At 50.9% G+C, this 21,143-nt stretch overlaps 1 protein-coding gene across 1 annotated transcript in view; it reads left to right on the top strand.

Moving 5' to 3' along the window:
- The window catches only part of GALNT17 (polypeptide N-acetylgalactosaminyltransferase 17), a 429,917-nt gene that overhangs the window by 232,516 nt on the left and 176,258 nt on the right, over positions 1-21,143 (top strand). The window lies entirely within an intron of this gene.

The raw sequence follows: 21,143 nt of genomic DNA, 5'->3' as shown, positions 1-21,143 counted from the left end.
GGTTTCAGGTGCAGCTTATCAAGCGGTGATACGGAAAGATCGAAATGACGGGAATGTCCGCCGCCTTTCACCCATCCTCCTGTCTGATGGTCTGTGTTCAGGAGCTTGGCCTGTGACGTTTGCAGTGCGCTCATTCCCGTGGCTCTTTCATACCTGCAACCCTCCCTCCCCTTTTTGTGATACGGGAACATGGAAAAAACCATATTTTTGTGACCCCGGAGGGCACCTGGAGGGCCTTTGTGCAGCTCTGTCTGACTCGTGCCCACGTCCCACCCTGCTGCCCACGGAGATGAGGGGGGCCGGTACCCCAGAGCGCGCCAGCCGGGAAGCTCTCACGTAAAGGGTGTTGAGTAAAGTGGGTTGACGTTGACGCTGTACTCCCAGGCTGCTGTGACAAATCACTACCGGCGTGGTGGCCGGAAACCACACAGACGTACTCGCTTCATTCTGGAGGTCAGAGGTGCGGAGCGAGCTTTCCGGAGCTAAGTGCAAGGTGTGCTCAGCGGAGGGGTTTCTCCTGGAGGCTGGAGGGGAGAATCCATTTCCATGCCTTTTCCAACTTCTGGAAGTCCTCGTTCCTGGGTTTGTGGCTCCATCATTTCCTCCTTCCTCCTGTTCCTTCACCACACGCCCTTCTGCTCCCTCTGATGTTCTTGCCTCCCGTGCGATGCGCCCTTGTGACGGTCCCTGTGCATAAGCGAAGGTAATTCTCTAGCCCACAAAAAAACCTCATCTACGAAGTCCTTTTTCCCACGTAAGGTAACATTTACAGGTTCTGGAGATTAGGATGTGGATTTTTTGGAGGGGAGGAGGCGTTGTTCAGCTCGCCACAGAGGCTGTTTGTAACCAAGATGAGACCTGCGTCATTCGGTACTTCTGTGACTTTTGCTGAAGGGCCCACGTGCCTTCAGACCTTCAGGGTTCTGTCTTCAGTTAGGAGAGGCGGGAGATGCTTTCCTACCTTGGCCTGGTTTTCGGGCAGTGTCTGTTGATCTAAAGGAGGGTGGCAAGAAGGGGTTGTGGGGTAGGATGAGGACTTCCGACAGGTAGTTCTGAAGTTCATAGTTGTCACATTTTAAATAACAAAGATGCCTCATGTTCTCTTATTTTCCTGCCCAAACTGAGAGCTGAGGACCTAATCGCTTTAGAGTAGGGCTGCCCTGGGAGGATCTGTGTGACAAGGAAGGCGATGTTTTGGGCCTATAACTTCCTGCACCAGAGAGGTCCTGTGACTCAGTTTCCATCCCAGTCTCGATGTTCAGTGCCCTGCTGTAGGGCCACACTCCTGGCTCCTTGCAAATACTTACGTACACTCATCAGTAAGGTGTCACCTGGGAGCAAAGCACAACCTTTGGGGAATTTGCATTTAATGGGTGGGCTGCCCCCTCACATCCATTAGGGAGGTACTGTCCCACAAGCAAACAAGCAGAGAGGAACAAGTGTTGGCAAGGATGGAGAAATCGGAATCCTTGAGCACTGCTTGTAGAAATACCAAATCATGCAGCTGCCGTAGAAAAATGGTACGAAAGTTCCTCAAGAATTTCTAAAAAATAGAATTACTGTGTGATCCAGCAGTGTCACATCTGGGTATGTTCCCAAAAGAGTTGAAAGCAGGCTCTCAGAGAGATGGTTGCACACCCGCGTTCCTGGCAGCATTAATTCACAACAGCTGGAGGGTGCAGGTGACCCAGGCGTCCGCCGACAGAGGATGGAGGATAAAACGTGGGGTGTACATGCAATGGAATATCATTCAGCCCTAAAAAAGGTAGGAGGTTCCCACATAAGCTACAGCATGGGTGAACCTTGGGGATGTCACATTAAATGAAATAAAGCAGTTACCAAAGCCAAATCCTGTATGGCTCCACTCACATGAGGTACCTAGCATGGCCAGATTTACGGAGATGGAGGATTGGCCGTCGTCAGGTGCTGGGAGAAGAGAGGCGTGGGGTGTGTTATCTGACAGTGCAGAGTTTCGGTTTTGCAAGATGGAAAGCGTTGTGGGGTCGGGTGCAGCACAACATGGATGAACTCAGCCCTGCTGGGCTGAGCAGACAGTACTTCCTCCCTGACCGCCGCCGCCACGGATACGGGAACGGGGCTGGGACGCGGTGTTAGCCCCAGAGGCAAAGCAGTGGGAGCAGTGCCGTGCTGTCAGGTACCCAGAAAACCACTATTCCTACATATGAAAGGCACCATGCGAAAATGTGGCTTGTATTTTATGAGTTACGGTAACATTAGCAGATGATTAATACGCGCTCTAAAAAGACTCAAGAAAACAGAGTTGTGATCATGAGTCATTAATATCACATGTATCTCTGATGTACAAAACAGAATCAAATACCAGCGATCTCTTCTTAATGTATCATAACTGACGAAATGCGTAATTTGTTAATGGTGGATGGAGCTCTTTAATTGTAGGACAGAGGTTTATGGCCCTTCTGATGGTACCGTGCAGATACACTAGGATTTCTTGAATGAGGACGTGGTCGTTTCTACTCCCCCACGGTGATCCTAATGCTTCAATAGCAATGGTTTTATTTTGGGGAAGGATGGGGTGGGGAGAGCATTTCACAATCCGCATGGCCCTCGGCCGGATGAGGCCGTAGACGCTGAGTCTTCCCAGGTGACAACATAATATAGGAGATTTTGCATTAAGAAAATTTATATCCTTAAAAAAGAGGAAAATGTGTGCCTTTTCTGTTTTACTTCTTTCCCTTTTTTTCATCTCTAGGTACTTTTTCTCCTGCCTGGTAAATGGTTTATTTCCACGGTTTTCCATTTTTTCTCTGCCCTTCTTTGTCTCCGCCAGAGCCACTAGAACGGAGAGTGGCCCGGTGCCGTGAAGGAGAGCAGAGTCTGGGTATGGGGGTGGGGCGTGGGGGCTGAAGAATGCATTGCCCCCCCCCACAAGAAGGCAGCTGCTCCCAGCCCCAGGGGACTGTGCTAGCGTGGGGGCGGGGACCCAGGGCTGGCCTTTGCTGGGTCCTCAGACTTTGAAGAGAACACACAAATCCAGATCATTCCATGAAGTCTCCTGACTTCTAAATATTGGCCCCCAAATCCCTCTTTTTCGAAGCTGTGCATGAGACGTGTGTCATTCCCAGGACAGCCGTATCCCTGCTTCTCACACCGGGAGCCTGGGCACCTGCACTGTGTGGCGTGACGGTGCGACTGGGGCGCTTGGGGAAGGGTTACTCAGAGCCGCGGGAGAAGCACAGTTAGGCTTTCCGGAGCTTGAATTAAGACGCACGAGGTCCCCGTGGCCTCCACTGTGTGTCACCGTCCTCTGCTGCTGGGACTCTTCAGGGAAGGACTGAGGGCCGCGGCCCAGCTCTCGCCTCGCAGAGCAGGGTCTCACGGCTTTGTTTAAGCCCTGATTTTTCTCCAGAGTGACACCATGTCCAGGGTCACATCGGTAATGTTTCTGAGTCAAGGACCTCTTGTCTAAGCTAATGAAAGGCATAGATCGTATCGACCCTGAACTTGTCCTTTTGGACAGAAGTTTTCATATAATTTCATAAAGTTCGTGAGGCCCGAATGATTCACAGGGCTCCTGTTACGAACCAGTGCTGCGTTCCTACTTGCCTCTCCCAGTCAGGGAGCCTCTCTCTACCGTCTTTATCGCCCACCAGACCGCAGACCTATGAAGCCAGGAGTATGGCTGGGTCACCACTGTGGACCCCGTGCTCACCTACTACCCGGCACTTAGTCGTCTGCTGAGAATCTTTAGTGAATGACCGAAAGGGTGAGTGACATTTGAGGCTCTAAAGAGCCATCCGTCCTAGCAATTAGAGAGTGACAGTGCCCAGAGGTCCTTTAGAGAAAGACAAGGAGAGCCCGAATATTTCTGGGGTGGAGGGAGCCTTCGTAAGGGACACTGACAAGTCTTGGTGAATGATCGGAGATGTATGAGGACAATCGGGGAGTAAGAGATTTAATAACGGGAAGACCTGGAGCACCACTGGGTTTAAGGGATCAGCCCCTCGTGGCCTTGCTGAAACCGTTTTAAGGGAGCGTTCGGGTCCAAAGCCGGCTGGCAGTGTGCGGAGGGACGGATGGAGCATGAAGACGTGGGGAAAGCAAATGAGGTGTTTGGGGCAGCCTGGACTCGGAGCGGGGAGGGTGGAAGCTGCGGAGGAGGGTAAGGAGAGATCAGGTGATGTGTTTTTAGGAATGGGAGAGACTGAGCGTGCACCCCGGGGCGCCGAGTGAGCAGAACTCCTGGGTGTAATGATCAAACCCCGCTGTCTCGGTTTCCTCCTTCTCAGTGCCGTGAGCCTTCTCCTGCCCTGATGGAAACCCCGGTAGACCTCGTGATGTTTCTTATCACTCTTGGGTTAGGCAAGCCCTAGGGCCACTTTAAGTCACACATCAGCCTCAGTCCATTATGGAAATTGTCCCATCTCCTGTCATCATAAAAACTTGAACCTCCTAGAAATTAAGAACTCTTCAGGGCACCTGGGTGGCTCAGTCGGTTAGGCGTCTGACACCTGATCTCAGCTCAGGTCTTGATCTCAGGGTGGTGAGTTCAAGCCCTGTATTGGGGTCCGTGCCGAATAAGATGTCCTCCTGTCCCTCACGGACCCTTTGCAGTAGGGGAGCGGTGTGTGGCTCACTCCTCTGTCCTGCGGGAGGTGCGGGAGGAAGCATCTTCCCATTGCCCAGTGCAGGGCTGGGGAATCTGAGCCTCGATCCTGCTTTATCAAGGTGGCAGGGACCCTCCCTCCTTGGGCCTCTTCCCGTGCTCCCTCCGCCTCTGGCTTAGCGTCTGCCCCGCACGCTCTAAGTGCTGGGGTCCCTGTACTGCAGAGCTGCTTTTATTTCCAGGTGGTTAATTCATTAATTTACACGTGCATTTTAAGCACTTACTTTGTTCAAGCTTTCCTGGGCGAGGACTGACAAGTAAGAACGGCGCGCACTTAGTGCGGACGCGTTCTGGTGCAAAATGGCTGCCACGGTCAAGTCAGGTCACGCGTCCGTCACTGTACAAAATCACCGTCTTCGAAAGGGTGGGCGCCCTCCGATCTCTTCCCTCGGCTGACTTCGAGCACACAGTAGGTCACTAACAAGCGCAGTCACCGTGCTGTCCGGCAGATCTCCGGAGCTTCCCCGTCTTGAAATTGGAAGTCTGTGCTCTGGGACCAGCCCCTTCCCGCTTCGCCCAGCCCCGGCCCCCAGCCCCCGCCGTGCTGATCTCTGCTCCCTTACGAGTCTGGCGTCTGTAGAGGCCGTAGGCGGGAGCAGTCACTCCGTACTTGTGTTTCTCCGTCTGACGTCCGACACTCGGCAGGACGCCCTCAAGGTCCATCCGTGTTGTTGCAAACGGCGGGATTTTCTTCTTTCTCAGATATGTCACGTCTTCTCGGTCCAGTTCACCCACCAACAGACACGTAGATGGTTTCTGTGTCTTCTAGGGTACGATTTTCGGCGTTCCTTTTTTTCTGTTTTGTTGATGATTTTATTTAAGGTGGTAGAGTGCACGTGACACAAATTTTACATGTGAACCATTTTATGGTGTAGAATTCAGTGGTGTTTCGTGCACTCACACTCCTGTGCACCCATCAGCACTTCCTGTCCAATTCCTTCCCCAGTAGACAGTCATGCCCTCCCGCCTCCCCACGCCACCCTCCCCCAGCCCCGCCGCACCCCTGGCAGCGGCGTCCGCTGTCTGTCTCTGGACTTCCTGTTCCGGACGGTTTGTGCGTGCGGATCCCTACAGTCCCGGGGCTTGTGTTTGGCTTCTTTGACATCACCCAGGGTTTGCGAGGTTCGTCTGTGTTGTAATGGGAGTGAGTAGTTCACTCCTTTTCTATACCGAGCTTTAAAAATGGCCCTTTTGAATGTGGTCACGGGTCAGCATTTGCTCTGGGTCCCGTGTCTGCGTCCCAGGAGTCACACACCGAGAGGTGACGCCCCGTCTACCCAGGCTCCGCTCCGCTTCACCGGCCACTTTCCCTAACCCTGCGGCAGGGACGAGTGAGGGTGTTTTTCTGCTGCCAGGAGCACTGGCCGTCAGGCTTGGGTCAGATGGTAAGACCCCCCTGCTCCAGGGAGCACCTCGCCCCAGGGGAGCTCTCCGCACACATTGTCCCCTGAAGGCCACTCCCTTACCAGCTGCTTCTCAGCTTCCGACTTTGAAACTCCCGCCTGATCTCCCTGAATTTGTCGTCGTTGCTTGAACGTCCTCTTCCCAGGTGAGGACAGGAAGACTGTCGTTTAAACGCTACTTACAGTTGAGGGCACGGTGCAAAGAGAGGGAACATCTGGAGACACAGGAAGGAGGGAGGGGGCTGGCTGGGAGCGAAAGACCCCGGAGTTCGGGGACGAGGTCAGGCCATGAACACAGATGGTGGTTTGGTCTTGAAGAGCAGGAGGAGAGAGCTGATGGTTTATGACCCACGTTCTCTTTGGGAAAGAGAAGTCGCCCTTCTGAGTGGGAGCTAGGCCTTTGCATGGGAGGTTATGGGAAAGTGATAAAGGTCTGGAATCTTTTACAGAAGGAAAGAGAGGGGTGAGCCAACCAAGGACAAAGGCGTCGTTGACGCGGTTTGGAGGATCTGGGAACATTCGACAAATCTCCCGTGAGAATTCCTTGACAAAAGAACTACTATGAATTCAGTTGTACTTGGATTTGAACTCAAATTTTATAATTTGTAACATTATGTCCTCATAGCTGGAAACTAGTAGCAGAAAGGGGATCTAGTCTACACAGCCTGGAGGCACCCAGGTTGGGTGCATCTTGAATTCATGGAAACCTCACTGAGCTCAGCAGCCTTCAGAGAGGTGTGTAGCTCACAGCGTGGCAATTGCTGATCTTTCCAGTTCTTCCCAGCTGTAAAATCCCGTGAGTTTTATCTTTCCAGCTGTAAAATCCGAGGGTTTTACCAGGAGGCTGGGGTCTCCGGTGGCACCAGAGATGGGACATTTTCCAGGGCGCTGCTTCTGGGGACCGTCTGTAGTTGAACGAGGCGTCTTCTGTGAGGCGCTGGAGGTGCCTGCCGGCTCCACGTTAGGTGACCCTGTAATTAGTGGCATTACTCATTAATAACTAATTCAGGCAGATGATTAATAATTAGCCATCCTAAATCCAACATATAATTTTAACATATAATTATAAGGTACAGGAGCCATTAGAGGCTGTTAGTTGAAAGGGCTGTCCTGGATGTGTGTGGCTGCTGGTGTCTCAGATTCTATACACAAATGTATATAATGGAGAAGGGTTTTTTCCCCCCATCCTAGGGGAATATCACTGGCTTACACAAGGGGAAATCCTTACATGAAAAACCTGATTTTTCTAGATTTTTAAACAGAGATCTCTTCCCTAGGCATCCTCAAACATATTTTAGGAACCAGTTCTGTGCTCAGCCTTGTAGGAACTTTTGGGGGACAAGGTCGGTGAAGGACGTGATCCTCCCAAAGGAGGTCCTGGGCTGGTTGGAGATCCGGGACCCAAGTGGGCACAGTTGCATTTAAGCGCAGGGAAGTGTGGCTTGACGGGAGGGGGGTTAACTTTGTGAGTGGAGCGGATGGGAGAGCTCATAAAAACCGTAATTAATGTTGGAATTTTCCATGTGCCGGGTTTTAATCTTATGCTGTACACATTGCAAATCCATTTACATCTGATGCCCTTGGAAGTGAGTATCATCATCGTCTCCATTTCACAGACGGGGCGAGCACTTTACTCAGGGTCACAGGCTTGTGGGAGAGGAAGCTAGGAGGCCAATCGCGTTGCCCAGAGTCTGCACTCTTCCCCATGGTGCTGTCTCTCTTGGAAAAGATGGGACTTTCTGGGCCTTGCAGGCTGACATAGTATGTGGGAGACAGCACAGTTAGAGGGCTAGGAGTGAAAAATGAGTGTGTTTGGGGTCCCCAGACTGCCCTCAGGTTTGATGATGATTCACTAGAAGGACTCACAAAACTCAGAAATCAGTCATGCTTCCCGTTACCAAGTTGTTAGAGTAGAAAGGTACAGATGAAAATCAGGAAAGGAAAAAGATGCATAGGACAGAGTCCAGGAGAAACCAGGTGTGAGGTTTGGGCTGTCCTCTCCGTGGGGCTGCACAGACAGTACCTCATGTCCCGGCAGTGATACTGAACAGCAGGTACAAAGCATGGCCAGCCAAGGAAGCTCTCCTGAGCCTTGGCATCCCCGGTTTTTAGTGGAGGCCAACCACGGAGGCACGGAGTGCCTGGCGACTGGCCTTGACCGTGCAGTCTCCACCTCCCCTCACCCAGGGCTTAAACTGGCGTGGTCCAGGGCCTCAGGCCCACAAGACACTCTAAGCAGGCAGGAGACCTCAACGACCCAGGGCATCTTCCTGGGCCCTGGCCAGGGCTAGTTCTTTCTTTAGAACATGCAGGGTTGGAGCAACCCAAGTCCACGGAATTAACCATTTAGGACACCCGGAGGTTGAGGGATTTAGGGTGTGGTAAGGAGGCTAAGGGGAGGGAATGTGCATTAAAAATGAGAGGAGAGGGGCGCCTGGGTGGCTCAGTGGGTTAAGCCTCTGCCTTCGGCTCAGGTCATGATCTCAGGGTCCTGGGATCCAGCCCCGCATCGGGCTCTCTGCTCAGCGGGGAGCCTGCTTCCCCCTCTCTCTCTGCCTGCCTCTCTGCCTGCTTGTGATCTCGGTCTGTCAAATAAATAAATACAATCTTTAAAAAAAAAAAAAAAAACCAAGAGGAGAGATTCCAGACCAAGTGGATTAGAACAGGAAGTCCACTTCACGGAGAGTTCTCAAAACCAAACAGAGGAGCCCAGAGTCTGCCCAGCGGTCGAACAAGGTAGACGGATGAAACACTGATTGGAGAGACAAGTAGAAGAGCAGTTGTCTTAGCCTGGGGAAGGGGCGGGGAGAGGAGGGACTGCTGATGAGCACGAGGCTTTTTGGGGGAGTGATAAAAATGTTCCAAAAATGATCTTGGTGATGATTGCACAACTCCGTGAACATACTGAACGCTGTAGAATTGTGCACTTTAAATAGATGAATCGCGTGGAATGTGAATTCTATCTTCGGAGCTGATGGCCAATCTTGCAACGAGATGAAAACAGTTGGGTATTAATTCTTGGTTCCTAGTCTTGTGTGGTCCCCTTTGGAGGGACGTGGCTGGACAACACAGAGTACGCAGCTGATTAAACTGGGGCAAATCCCAGAGCAGCAGAACGTCATGGTGGAGTCTCAAGCAGAGATTGGGTAGAAGCTGACCATCACCCAGAGTCAGAGTCAGGTCTTCCTGGCCACCATGGGCTGTGCCTCTGATGCTGGCCACCTGCAGCATGTGGGGAAGGACAGACTGAAGACCACAGTGGTTTGTACTTGCCTCTGGGTCTAGGAAAGGAGAGTCTGGAAAGGAATCTAGCTCAGGGGCCAGCTGAAGTCTGTCCCAGTTCAGCAAGAGAAAAATCACAATGGAAAAGCTTCACCTTCTTCTCCTGCCTTGTGCCTGTGCAGTGACAGAGGAGTGACCGGGTTGATTTTGCTACCGACAGGGTCTATGTCCTTAGGCAGGTTGCTCGTCCTCCGTGTGAATGAGCTTTTCATCTTCTTAGCCACGTACCATACCCAGCACGTAAAGGTGTATTGTTCCAGGAGTAGAAAATTTCCATAACAAAGCTTTTTGTCCTTCAGAGGAAAAGCACTCACTGTAAACCCTGAAGATCAGGCAGGAGGTGTTGTAGAAAATGAGGCTCAGTAAAATAGAGTTTTACCAGAGACCCAAGACGTGAGGCAATTTGTAGTTAAAAATAACCCTCCACAAAACTCCGCTTGCTTTCTTCAGGGAACAGCCCTGGAGGAGCCCCGTTGGTAGAAGGTGTCAGTTTGGTCATTACTTGTCAACTATGGGGTTTCTTCTCCCTTTGGAGGAAGAATTGTTATGAGTAGGATCAGGGCTGGGGCGGACTCCGCGTGCACTGTTTTCCCCTCTGCCTCATGAGCATTCACTCCTGTTGTGTATGGAACTCTCTTCTAAGCAGGGTGGAGGCTTCTCTACTTATGTTTCGGTCCTTTTCAAGGTTTTCCGTATTTGCACATTTCTGAGACCCCAAGTGAGAACCCAGTGAATGAGAATGACCACCGGAGAAGGAGTGAATGCGTTCTTGCTTTTCTGTCCTTTGTGAGAGTGTCCAGTGGAAGCCGCGTCCACTCCTCTGAAGCATCCGATGTTGGGTCAGACAGTTAACTGGGAAAAATGCCTCGTAGTGACCACGGTTGTCCAGGACCTTGAAGCAGCGTCATCCTCACGTTTGTCACTCCTGGGAAAGTAGCAGGTCCAGCCCAGCTGGAGACGCAGGACGGCCTGTGTCTGCTCTGTGTGGCCGTCCGCTGCTGACTGCTGCCTTTTCACGGTGCTCCAAGCGGGGATGGGGCGCCTGGCTGGCTCCGTCGTTAAGCGCCTGTCCTTGGCTCAGGTCATGATCCCAGAGTCCTGGGATCGAGCCCGGCATCAGGCTCCTTGCTCAGCGGGGAGCCTGCTTCTCCCTCTCCCCCGTCACTCCTCATGCTCATGTGCTCTCTCTCCCTCTCTGCCAAGTAAATAAAATCTTAAAAAAAACTTAAAAAGCTGGGAGCAAGCACTCCTCAACCGCTCTGTGTGTCTGCAGCGTGATGGGAGAGAACATTGCCACGACCTGTTTGGGGATCAGATTTGACCACTGCCTTTGAGCCTCAGTTTACTTCTCTGTAAAAGGGGTAGATGTGCCCCAGACCCATTCTGCAAGAACAGGGACAAGCCACTTGACCTCTCCGTGCATCAGATTCCTCACCTGTCCATGAGGACAGTAATCGATTTCGTAGGATTGTCGTGAAGATGAAGACCCACAGACTGCTTAAAAATGCTCGTTGTAGCTGTTGTTATTAGGGCTCTTCTGTGTTCTGCGGTGGCAAGCCTGCTTCTCCCTGTAGGGGCCCTACAACCCTCGTCTGCATGTTTGGTCCATTCCTCCAACTCTGCATGATCAGGGCAGATCACCTGATCGCTGGATTAGCCCTCCCCCGTCTCCTGCCTACGGAGCAGAACGCCGCACGCCAACGAGGAAGTGGCAATTCTAACAAAAGGGCATTTGCCCAGAGAAAGGAGAGGCCCACAGTCCTCCCGTCAGTCCCATCAGGAGGCTGTCATTATAAAACAAAAGCCTGCTTACACATTGGTGAACAGACCACTTTCGGGCGAAATAAATGGTATTTCTCGACACCCCTTCTGTACCTGCAACAGCAGCCTGGGTAGATGAGTTTTTCTTTTCGCGTGACACCCTGATGCCACTGCTGGATGCCGTTCTCTTGGAAGCAGAGTTCCCAGGCAGTGCCCGGAGCCAGAGCAAGCCTCGTAGGGCAGCCGTTCTCGGCGAGGACAGGCAGACACCTGCCTCCGTCGGCCAGCATGTGCGATGACAGAGCGGCGAGTAGGTAACTCTGAGTAATTCGGGGAAGGTTCTCCTCCTCGCTTCCGAAGAGGGTCGGCCTTCTGGGCTGCCAAACAGCAGACAGTTTCCTTTTAAATGAAAGGTTTTAAAAATAGAAGATACTTTGCCTCTGAGTTAAATGCCCGGGTCCTGAGTTATTGCTGGACATGAATCGGGAGCAGCGGTGCCATTAATCCTGCCAAACGGATCTGGCGAGGCCTCGGATTCCTTAGTGGTTGGAGCTGGGTGGGTGTGATTGCGGAAGGGGTGGGGAGGGGCAGGCTCCCAGTAGGGCCCCTCTTCTAGACGATTCCAGAACGTGCTGTCGTCCAGTCTTGCCTATGTTTTCCTTCTCCTGCCCTTCTCCGCCTTGTCTTTTCTCCACTCCACCTTCAGAGCCCAAAAAGCAGCTACAGGGGACTCAGACTGAGTTTGGAGCAGAAAATGCCCTCTCTCTATTCCCAGCTGCCCCTTGGCTTTCTCTATGGCGGAGTTTGGAACACTGGCCCGTTGCATCCACGGTGCCCCATTGCTCCCTGTCGTTTTTAGGGCACCTTCTGGATACGGTGCCTCAGATACAGGTCGTAACTTGTCGCAAGCCCAGCCGGCCTTCGCCGTTGGTCGCCAGACTCACCATCCACCACCGCAGATCAACCCGGTCTGGCTTTCCCAGACGTGCAGCGTTTGTCCCGTTTCAGGCTCAGTTTGGAGCTGAGCTCCTCTCCACTTCCTCCTCTCTTTTATGGAAATACAGGGACATGTGACTGTTTTATTTCTCTTATACTGTGGAGAAAGCAAATAGAGTCTTACGTGAGAGCCCGGGAAATTCGCCATCAGCAGTGAGAGTAGAGCCTGTGGTGTGCTTCTCCGCCAGGTCCACCCCGCTGGCCAGGTTCAACACACACACGGCGGTTTACTCTTAGCTCGTGGGCACGCGGGCATTCCTCGTCCCGTGGACCGTGCCCGGTTTCCGTGGCTGCAGCTCACCCCAGACTTTCCCAAAGCAGAGAAGTTCAGGTTGACGCTTTGCAATCTCTCTCCGGATTTTAGGTCAGAGTCGTCGCCGGTTTGGCTCCCGCGGGGCTCTAAAAATAGCTTTTGCAACCAACGCACATAGAAAGTCAGGGGCAACGGGCTTCCTTTTCCCCCAAGAAGCTGCGTCAGTAAACCCCTCGGTCTCGCATCCTCACAGCCACAGAGAGGCGGTGACGTGCTGTCTGGGCCGTTAGGGACAGTATCAGTAGGAGGAGCGTGTGATGGAGAGCAGCCCCTTCAAAGCCGTTTGCGATGGGACAGCGTCTGCAGTCTGGGAAAGCCGCCCTGCACGGCGGTCCTTTCCGGACCTGGTAGGATGTACAAGTCAGCAGTTTGGAGTTTGACTTACGTGCGTGAAGTTCAGTGAACCCCGGGTTCCTAAGAAGTTGAACTTACAGGAAAAACGAGAGAAACGTTCCTTGAGCTTCTTCTATTAAGGTTGATTTCCTGCTGCGGCGTACGAGGTGGCTGCAGACGGCTCTGCCGACGGGACGGAACGTGCGGCCGGTGGGAGCATCCGCGGGCTGTGGCCGAGCCTGGGAGCCGCGGCTTCTCACGCTGGAGGCCGGTTTCGTCGCAGGCCCGACTGCACAGGGTGGAGTTCCTGGGTTTACTTCTGTATCTTTCCGCCTCTCTCAGAAAGGTTGACGGCTCGTTTGCTTCCTCCTGCACTGAGAATCAGACGGATAAGGACTCGGAATCCAGGAGCTGGCGTTGTGACTTGCGTAGACGTCCCCCTGCCCCCCACTCCGCCCCGTGGTGACAGACGCGCACAGTTCTGAAGTACAGGGGAGCCAAGAGGCAGGGAAGCCAAAGAGAGGCCATTAGTGCGCATTTTTCCACCTGCCTCTGGCCCCAGCCCCAGTTAAATGCTCCGAGGTGGACAGGAATGATAAAGGGGCGTCTGCTGTGGAGTCCTTACCGAAGGAGGCTTCCTTCCGCTGCCCGGGACAGAAAAGCGCAGAGTAGCAAAGCCTCCACTGGCACAGCAGCACATTCCTCTTGAACCTCACTACATCCGTGCGCACCCCCAAGTCTGGGACTGCTGCTGGGTCTGGGCTACTGAGCGCAGTTTGTCCCTGAGGAAATGGCCGGCCTCCTGCAAACAGAATGCTCCGTCTCAGGTGCTGGGTGGGTGGGGACGGGTGGGGATAGGGGTGGGGACAGGTGGGCTCGTCCCGCTGGCAGCGGAGTGGAAGCCCCGGGGTCTGTGTGTGTCTCTTCTTCCCGTGGGCAGGGTCCCAGCAGGGGACGAGCGCCAGCCTGACTGTGATCTGATCTCTCGGTGGGACAGCACGTGTCCGCCTCCGGCCCGAGGCCTGTGCTGGGGGCAGGCGCCTGAGCTTGGTCCTCCGTCTCCCACTCATCCCCGCTTCGGCTGCGGGCCCATCTTGCTCTCAGGAGAGACCCCCGCTGCTCTTCCGACTTTCCGCTCAGCCTCCCTCTTCCCTTCCCTCCCCGCCCCCGTGGCCACACTGCGCCATCGTGGTCGTTCAGATGAGGCGGGTCCCACAAGCATGTGGGCCACCTGTGAGGGAGGCTTCTTCCGTGGCCCCCAGAGAGAATGGAGGCAAAGCCCCTCCGTGCCCCTTCGCCAGCCTCACTGGGGAACGCATCGCTCCCTGTCTCTGGGCTGCAACTGGCACTTGTCCCTTCTCGTCACCTCCCTGTCCCCCGTCTTATTCCCGTGGGACTGGAGGCAGAAAACCACGGGCTTCTGTTTAGAGCACATCTTCGTTCTTCTCAGCACCCGCCCAGTGCAGGGCTGTGCCAGAGTGAGAGGGTTTCCTTCCAGCTCTGAGAGCCCCTCCGGCTCCGAGCTTAGCTCCCCCGGAAAAAGGCAGTGAAAGCGCTGGGAAGCCTCCCGCAGTCCCAGCCTGGCACCTCAGAGCAGGGAGCAGAGGTCACGGAGCCCAAAGGAGGAGGCACAGGGGTGGTTCTCAAAGTGCCACCTCTAGCACGCGGGTTTGGCCTCCTCTGGAGCAAAGGGAACAAGGGTTTGTGAAGAACAGCTTCCTCGAGGCTCTTCTTCCATTCCAGGTTTTGGAGGACGGCTGGGGACGGCGGCGAAGACCTCTGTGTCCCCCCTGCTTGTTCATTCCCAGCTCCCCTGGGGTCCCCACCCTATTTTCTCTCCGGATTTCGTCCTGCTCTGGTCCTGGGCCCTGGCGTCTGACGTGGTGGCCTGGCTGCAGTCCCGGCCCCCAGGACGTGAGCCGAGGAGCAGTGTTCCCACCTTGCACCTTGAGCCGCCAGGGGTCACTGAGGCTCTCCCTCCCGCAGCCAGCGCTCTCCCATAGGCCTCTGTTTTGCTCATGAGGCTCCCGGAGTAGGGTCTCCACATTGAAACCCTCCACTCCACCAGGGCCCTCTCCCCCAAAATCCCTGCTTCTCAGGACCGGGGGCTTTTCTTTGGCCAGACCTCAGGGATGCATCCACTCGGAGTCCTAGCCTCCGGGAAGTCATCACCGGGCCGGCCCTGGAATCACACCCCAGAGTCCCGCATCTCTGCTGGCCTGCCGTGCCCCTTTCCCCAGCTCCATGTCTCCCTTTGGATTTCTGGTCACCCGATGGCTGACCTCTGATTTTAAGTTCCTGCAACCTTTAAATGCAATCATTTTGCCTGAAGGGCTCAACCACTCCAGCCAACCTATGTGCTTCTGTGGCTGGGACAGCGTTCCCGGACTTCAAATGACCACCTTGACCTTCCCACCCTCAGTCTTTGTGTGTCTCTTTGAATACAGTCTCAGGCCTCAAAGTAGTGAAGAATGGTGGTTCGAAGGGTTGTAAATGTTTACACAACTGGGACATCCGTCTCATCTGCCCCCAAACCCTATGGTATCTTAAAAAGTAACTACACACGGGGAAAGAAATTCCCGACACCTGTCGTCATCACTAGAAAGCGGGAGTTCTTGCTTGAAGAAACTTGAAATTGCAGAGACTTCAAATCCGGAAGAATATGAGGGGGAGGAGCAGGGGCTGACAGCCATGAAATGAGAGCTTTGTAATTTGTCTGTAGGCATTCAGGAGGGGGAGAAAGAAGAGTCATTTTCTGCTGTGCTTCTAATCCAGATGTTGTCTCCCAGCCCAGCAGAGAAGAACACGGACAGTGGCGAGGAGACTGGGGAATTTGAAAATCCTGTTGTAAAAAATACTTTTTTTATTATGTATTCATTGTAAATTTAATATTCATTGTACAAATTAAAAAAAAATACAAGTATTGGATGATCACTCATCATCAAATCCCCGGTGATCATCACGATGAAGGTTTCATGAGGGTCTTACGTATTTTAAATGACGTGGTCCTTCTATGAGATTGATGTGCACGTGCGTTTTAAAAGTCTAGGACATACTCTAGAAGGCTCTGTTCGCTCCCTAGAGGGACCACGCTCCACTCTTGAAAATGGCCCTTCTGTCTGCCTCTTTCCAAATAATATACTTCTAGTCCTACTTGTTTTTTAAGATTTAAGCAGGATTTCTTGACTTCCTACTCATAGCTATCCCTGCTGCATTTGCCTGCACCTTTCGTCCCCGTTCTGTCCCCCGTGATAATTATGCTGTGATTTTGTTCAGGTCATTTAAAAATATTTGTTATTATTGTAACTTACTGCTGATCTACATGGTACACTTGGTTATTTCCTCTTTCCTGCTCAGCTTTTTGTTTCTCCTGTACTTAGTCCTTCTCTGTTGGTTGCTTTGTTTTCTACGTACTCATCACTAATCCAACCCTAGACCGTCTGCCTCTTGTCTGAATTTCCCCTCAATTCAGGAAAAGTCTCCGGAGCACTCTGGCCCTTTGCAGTGGAATCGGCTGTGCAATATAGCTCAGATTCTAGACTTCCCTTTCCCTCTCTCCTGGGCGTGGTCCTCTGTGTTCCAATCTCATGCCTTGATTTTCTTGGCTTACCCCTTCATTTTAGTGTTGCATATCTTCAGGTAAACTTTTTAGTCCTGGCTTGTCTAGAAATACCTGGATTCATGCTTCCCACTGGGACTGATTTTTCTTCCCTACTTTGAAGGCCTTGTTTCACTGCCTTCTAACTTTCAACACGGCCCTTGGGACGTTCAGAGCCATTTTGACCTTGGTTCTTTGAAGGTGACTTGCCATTATCTTTTAGAAATCCTTTTTACCCCGCGTATTCTGTAATTTCCTGACGATGTGCTTTGGGATTTACTTCTATCCATTGTGCGGGATGCTTGGTAGAGCTTTCTAATGGGAACGCGTTATTTGTTGTTGATACTCTATATTTGTGTGTGCATGCGTGTGTGTGTGTGTGTAGGTGTGTTTGGCGCTCTTAATTTTTGGAACTTGTTTTGAGTGTCAGACCTCCTGGACCAATTCTCTAAGTTTTTAATCTTTACCTTTCTATTTTTCATTTTTTACCTTTTGACTATACATTCTGGGAAATATGCTTCACCTTATTTTCTAAACTTTCTATTTCTGCTTTTGTATTTTCATTTTCAAGTGTTCCTATTGGTTCTATAACTCATCTTTTGCCATAACACCCAGTTCTTGTTTTATGAATGTGATATAGTCTCTGATAACCTGAGGATATTAATTTTTTTTTTAAACAAAAGGCACGCATGTCTCCCAAACATGATGTTGAATCAAAGAATTCAGATCCCAAATAGTATACACTATTTGATTCTTCTTATGTAAGTTTCAAAATCATGCACCACCAATCTGCAAGGTTAGTACTCAGGATAGATAGTAGTTACCGTTGGGCAGGTAACCCGAGTAGGTACTGGAGGAGCTCACTGGGAGATTCAGGGAGACTGGTCATCTGACAGGGCTGAACGCTTGAGATTTTTGTGCTTTTGAAAAAAATGTGTGCTCTACTTCAACTGAAGGTGTTCTTTAAAAAAAAAAAAGATTTTATTTATTTGCCAGAGAGGGCGCATGCGAGCCAGAAAGCCCACAGAGGGGAATGGTAGGCAGAGGGAGAAGCAGGTCCCCCGATGAGCAAGGAGCCTGATATGGGACTTTTTCTTGACCCTGGGATCAAGACCTGAGCTGAAGGCAGCCGCTTCAACTGACTGAGCCACCCAGGCACCTCTTGATAAAAAGTTTTCATTAGAAATGACAACTGAGGGGCGCCCGGGTGGCTCAGTGTGTTAAAGCCTCTGCCTTCGGCTCGGGTTGTGATCCCAGGGTCCTGGGATTGAGCCCCGCATCGGGCTCTCTGCACAGCGGGGAGCCTGCTTCCCCTTCTCTCTCTCTCTCTCTCTGCCTGCCTCTCTGCCTACTTGTGATCTCTGTCTGTCAAATGAATAAATAAAATCTTAAAAAAGAAAAATGACAACTGACCGCATTTCTGAAGTCTTTATAAGTTCTAATAATTTTTGTTGACTTTTTCTTTCAAGGTAGACAGAGCATCACAGTAAGAACAAATAAACATAGCTTTGCCTTTTTCTTTCCCTTCATTGTATTTACCTTTATTATTGCCTCCACTGAAATCTACAGAGCAATATTGAATATTGATGGTACCGGCAGATCCTTATCTCATTTCAGACTTAATGAAATACTTTGAGGATTTCACCATTATAACTAATACTGGATGTTTGTTTGAAAAAGACGTCAGGTTCAGGAAACTTACTTTTTAATTTTGTAGGAGATTTTCCTTGAAAATACATACGTAATGTTTTTATATGTCTTTTTGGTATTTATTAGTGTGATTATTTTTTCTCTTGATTTATTAATATTTTGCATTGTATTCATAGATTGTCTAAAATAGGGCCATATTTTTATCCCTAGAGTAAACTCTACTTGGTTCTCCTATGTTAGTCAATAGGATTTTTTGTTAAAATTTTCAGTACTCAATTGATCAGTGACACGTGTATATAGTTTTTCCTTTAGATTGTGTATATGCTGTTTTTTCTTAAAAAAAAAACAAACTAGCCCTGTTGAAATAAAATTCGCAGTCACACATTTTAGCCATTTAAAACGTATAATTAAATGAGTTTTTGTATCTTCAGAGTTGTACAACCATTACTGTGATTTTAGTACATAATTCTTCACCCTTAAAAGAAATCGTTTACTATTTTCCTCTGACCCCCACAGCCATAGGCAATCACTGATCTCCTTTCTGTCTCTATAGATTTGCCTAATCTGGACATTTCATGCAAACGTGGTAAGTGGTGTGTTGTGACTAGCTGTGTTCACTTAGCCTGATGTTTTCAAGGTGTGTGTGTGTTTACCTTACTGCCTTTATGCTGAGCCTTGTACGTGTTTGGAAAAAATGACCAACTTTCCCATTTTCTTTTATGTTCTGTGCTATTTCACATTACATGGTATTTTTCTATTCCTAAAAAAAAAACCAAAAAACAAAAAACCATTTATTTGTAGTATAATCTGGGTTGAGTGCCTTTTTGGATAGTAATCCCGGATGACTTTTCCAGGATTTTGAAGTGGTTGGCCCCTACCAGATTTCAGCTGTCTCAGAAAGCTTTCTGGATTGGCATTTCTTCTCTTCCTTTATCATTAAAACATGTAAAAGCTTCTTTATGTGTGGTCAAAGCCCTTTTCTCAGTCCTAATGGCATTTATGTGGTTTTTTTTCACTCCTTTTAAAATTAGATTTAATTTTATAATCTATTTAGTTGGCCTTTTGGAGAACCAGCTCCTGATGTACAGATTTCTCTCTTTCCCTGTATTTGAATTCTGCAACTTCTTCTGTCCTGTTCCCTTTTGCCTTGGTTTCTTGCTTTCTACCCTTTGAGTTGAAACCTCAGCTCTTTTATTTTCCTTTTGCCTTGCTTAATAGCAAAAGCATTTAATATTATGTGTTTTCCTCTGAGAACAGATCTTCCACAGCTCATAAGTTTTTATACATAGTGTTAGAGTTGTCACTATTTCCTAAATAGTGTATAATTTCAGTTTTTATTTTCTCTTTGATCGAAGAGTATTTAGAAGCTTTTTTTTTATAACCCAGTGATTAAGTTTTAGAAATGTAAACCTTTATTCTTAATTTCTTGCTTCAACTGCATGCTGGTGATTTTTTTTTAATTTTTTAAGTATGAAGGGCTTCTTTTGTAGTGGTTATTGGAAAAGAAGTGGTGTCACTCATGGGGCAGGAGGTGGTCTGCATTTCAGTCATCGATGTCTGCCTCCTCAGGCCGTCTGTCCCCGAGGAGTGGTGTGAGCCGGGCCGAGCGGAGGGGATCTCTGCCCACTTCGTGCCGCATCTCGGGGGAGGGGGATCTCGGTTAGCACAGGCGCAGGGACGCTGGAGCAAGCATGACGCGTCCCGCACTTTCTGTTTCGTTTCTGGCACCTTCTCTCTCGTGAAGGGTGCACAGAGCATTCACCTGCCGAATCGCGAGCAGCCGCGTCCTGGTTTTGCGCCACCTGATCGCCCGCGCTGCCTCGACGCAGACCCCCAGTCCTCTGCCACGATCAGCGTTCTTCCCTGTCCTGGCCGTCGGTTTCCCCGTTCTCATTGCTGCTTCAGGGAGTCCCAGACTGGGAACCCGCTCCGGGCGGGAGTCCTGCTTTCTTTGTTCACCGTCTTTTCTCCAGGGCATGGGCTCCGGCCTGAAGTGTAGTCCGTAGGTCGAGAGTGGCTGCCCGGGTTGGGGTGGGGAGGGGTGGGTATTCCCCAGGTTTCATTTTAGGCATCATTCGTAATCCTATGGCAGGTATTCTGTGTTTGGTCTGAAGTACTACGCCGCGTAATCAGCAATCAGCGTCTCGATTCCGGAATGCGGGCTACGGGCCTTCTTCGGCGTCTGCCGCTACGTGTGGATGGCGTGGTGGGGCCAGGTGCGGAGTGGCTCAGAAGTAAGCCGCGTGGCGGGATGCTCTCCTGCAGCCCTCCTCGGTTCTCTTCTAGCTCCTGGGGCAGCGCCTTCTCCCGCTGCACAAACCTTCCCTGGGTGTGGAGTTTCGCCGTCAGATTCCTCCCGTCCGTGTCCACAGACACTCCTTCGGCTTCCGCTGCTGCAACTCCGAACTTAGCTTTCTGCATCCCCCTTCCAGCGCAACCCCCTCCGTGACTGACTTGCTAATCTCCTGTAAACTCATTCGTTACAATTTTGAAAGATCAAATGACAGCTTAATACGTCCCGTGGGTATTACTATGCTAGGTTTGGGTGTGGAGGTTTTTGCATTTTAATAAGCCTTTATTCATCTTCTCATTTAGTCATTCAGCAAACACTCCTTGAACCTCACTGTGATTGAGGCACTGTACCAGACCCTGCGGCACCAACGAGAGCTCCGCTGTCTCTCAGGGTTGCAGGCCTTGCTCCCTAGCTGGGGTGGGGGAAGGGCTTCCCATCTGGAACCTCCCATCCCGCTGGGCACGTACAACACTGAGCAGGTAATGACTTCTCTCTCAAGGGTAGTCCTATCTGCGTAAGAGGACAAGCCAGACTTTCAGCACAAAACAGACCTGGGAGAAGGCTTTGGCCTGGGATCTGTCCGTTTTTTGTCCTGGTTCATTTCCGTGGGTCAGTCTCAGACCCCACTGGGAGTCTCGGGAGAGATCATTGGCTCTTGGAACCCTGGAGAAGGTTGTGTGTATGACCTGTCTGACTCCGTGTACCGAGTGTTGGGCCTATGGTGGGAGCCCGGACCATTAGTTCTTTCCTACGCTTCTGAAAATCCAGCGTGAGGCCTGGGACGGGAGGGATGTTTGTGCTGTTGCATTTTTTTTTTTTAAAGATTTTATTCATTTATTTGACAGAGAGAGATCACAAGCAGGCAGAGA

The sequence above is a fragment of the Lontra canadensis genome, unplaced genomic scaffold, assembly GCF_010015895.1.
Source record: "Lontra canadensis isolate GAN:19392208 unplaced genomic scaffold, GSC_riverotter_1.0 scaffold45, whole genome shotgun sequence".
Lineage (NCBI taxonomy): Eukaryota > Metazoa > Chordata > Mammalia > Carnivora > Mustelidae > Lontra > Lontra canadensis.
The sequence above is the reverse complement of the archived record's forward strand: the minus strand, read 5'-3'. Positions and strand labels throughout refer to the sequence as shown.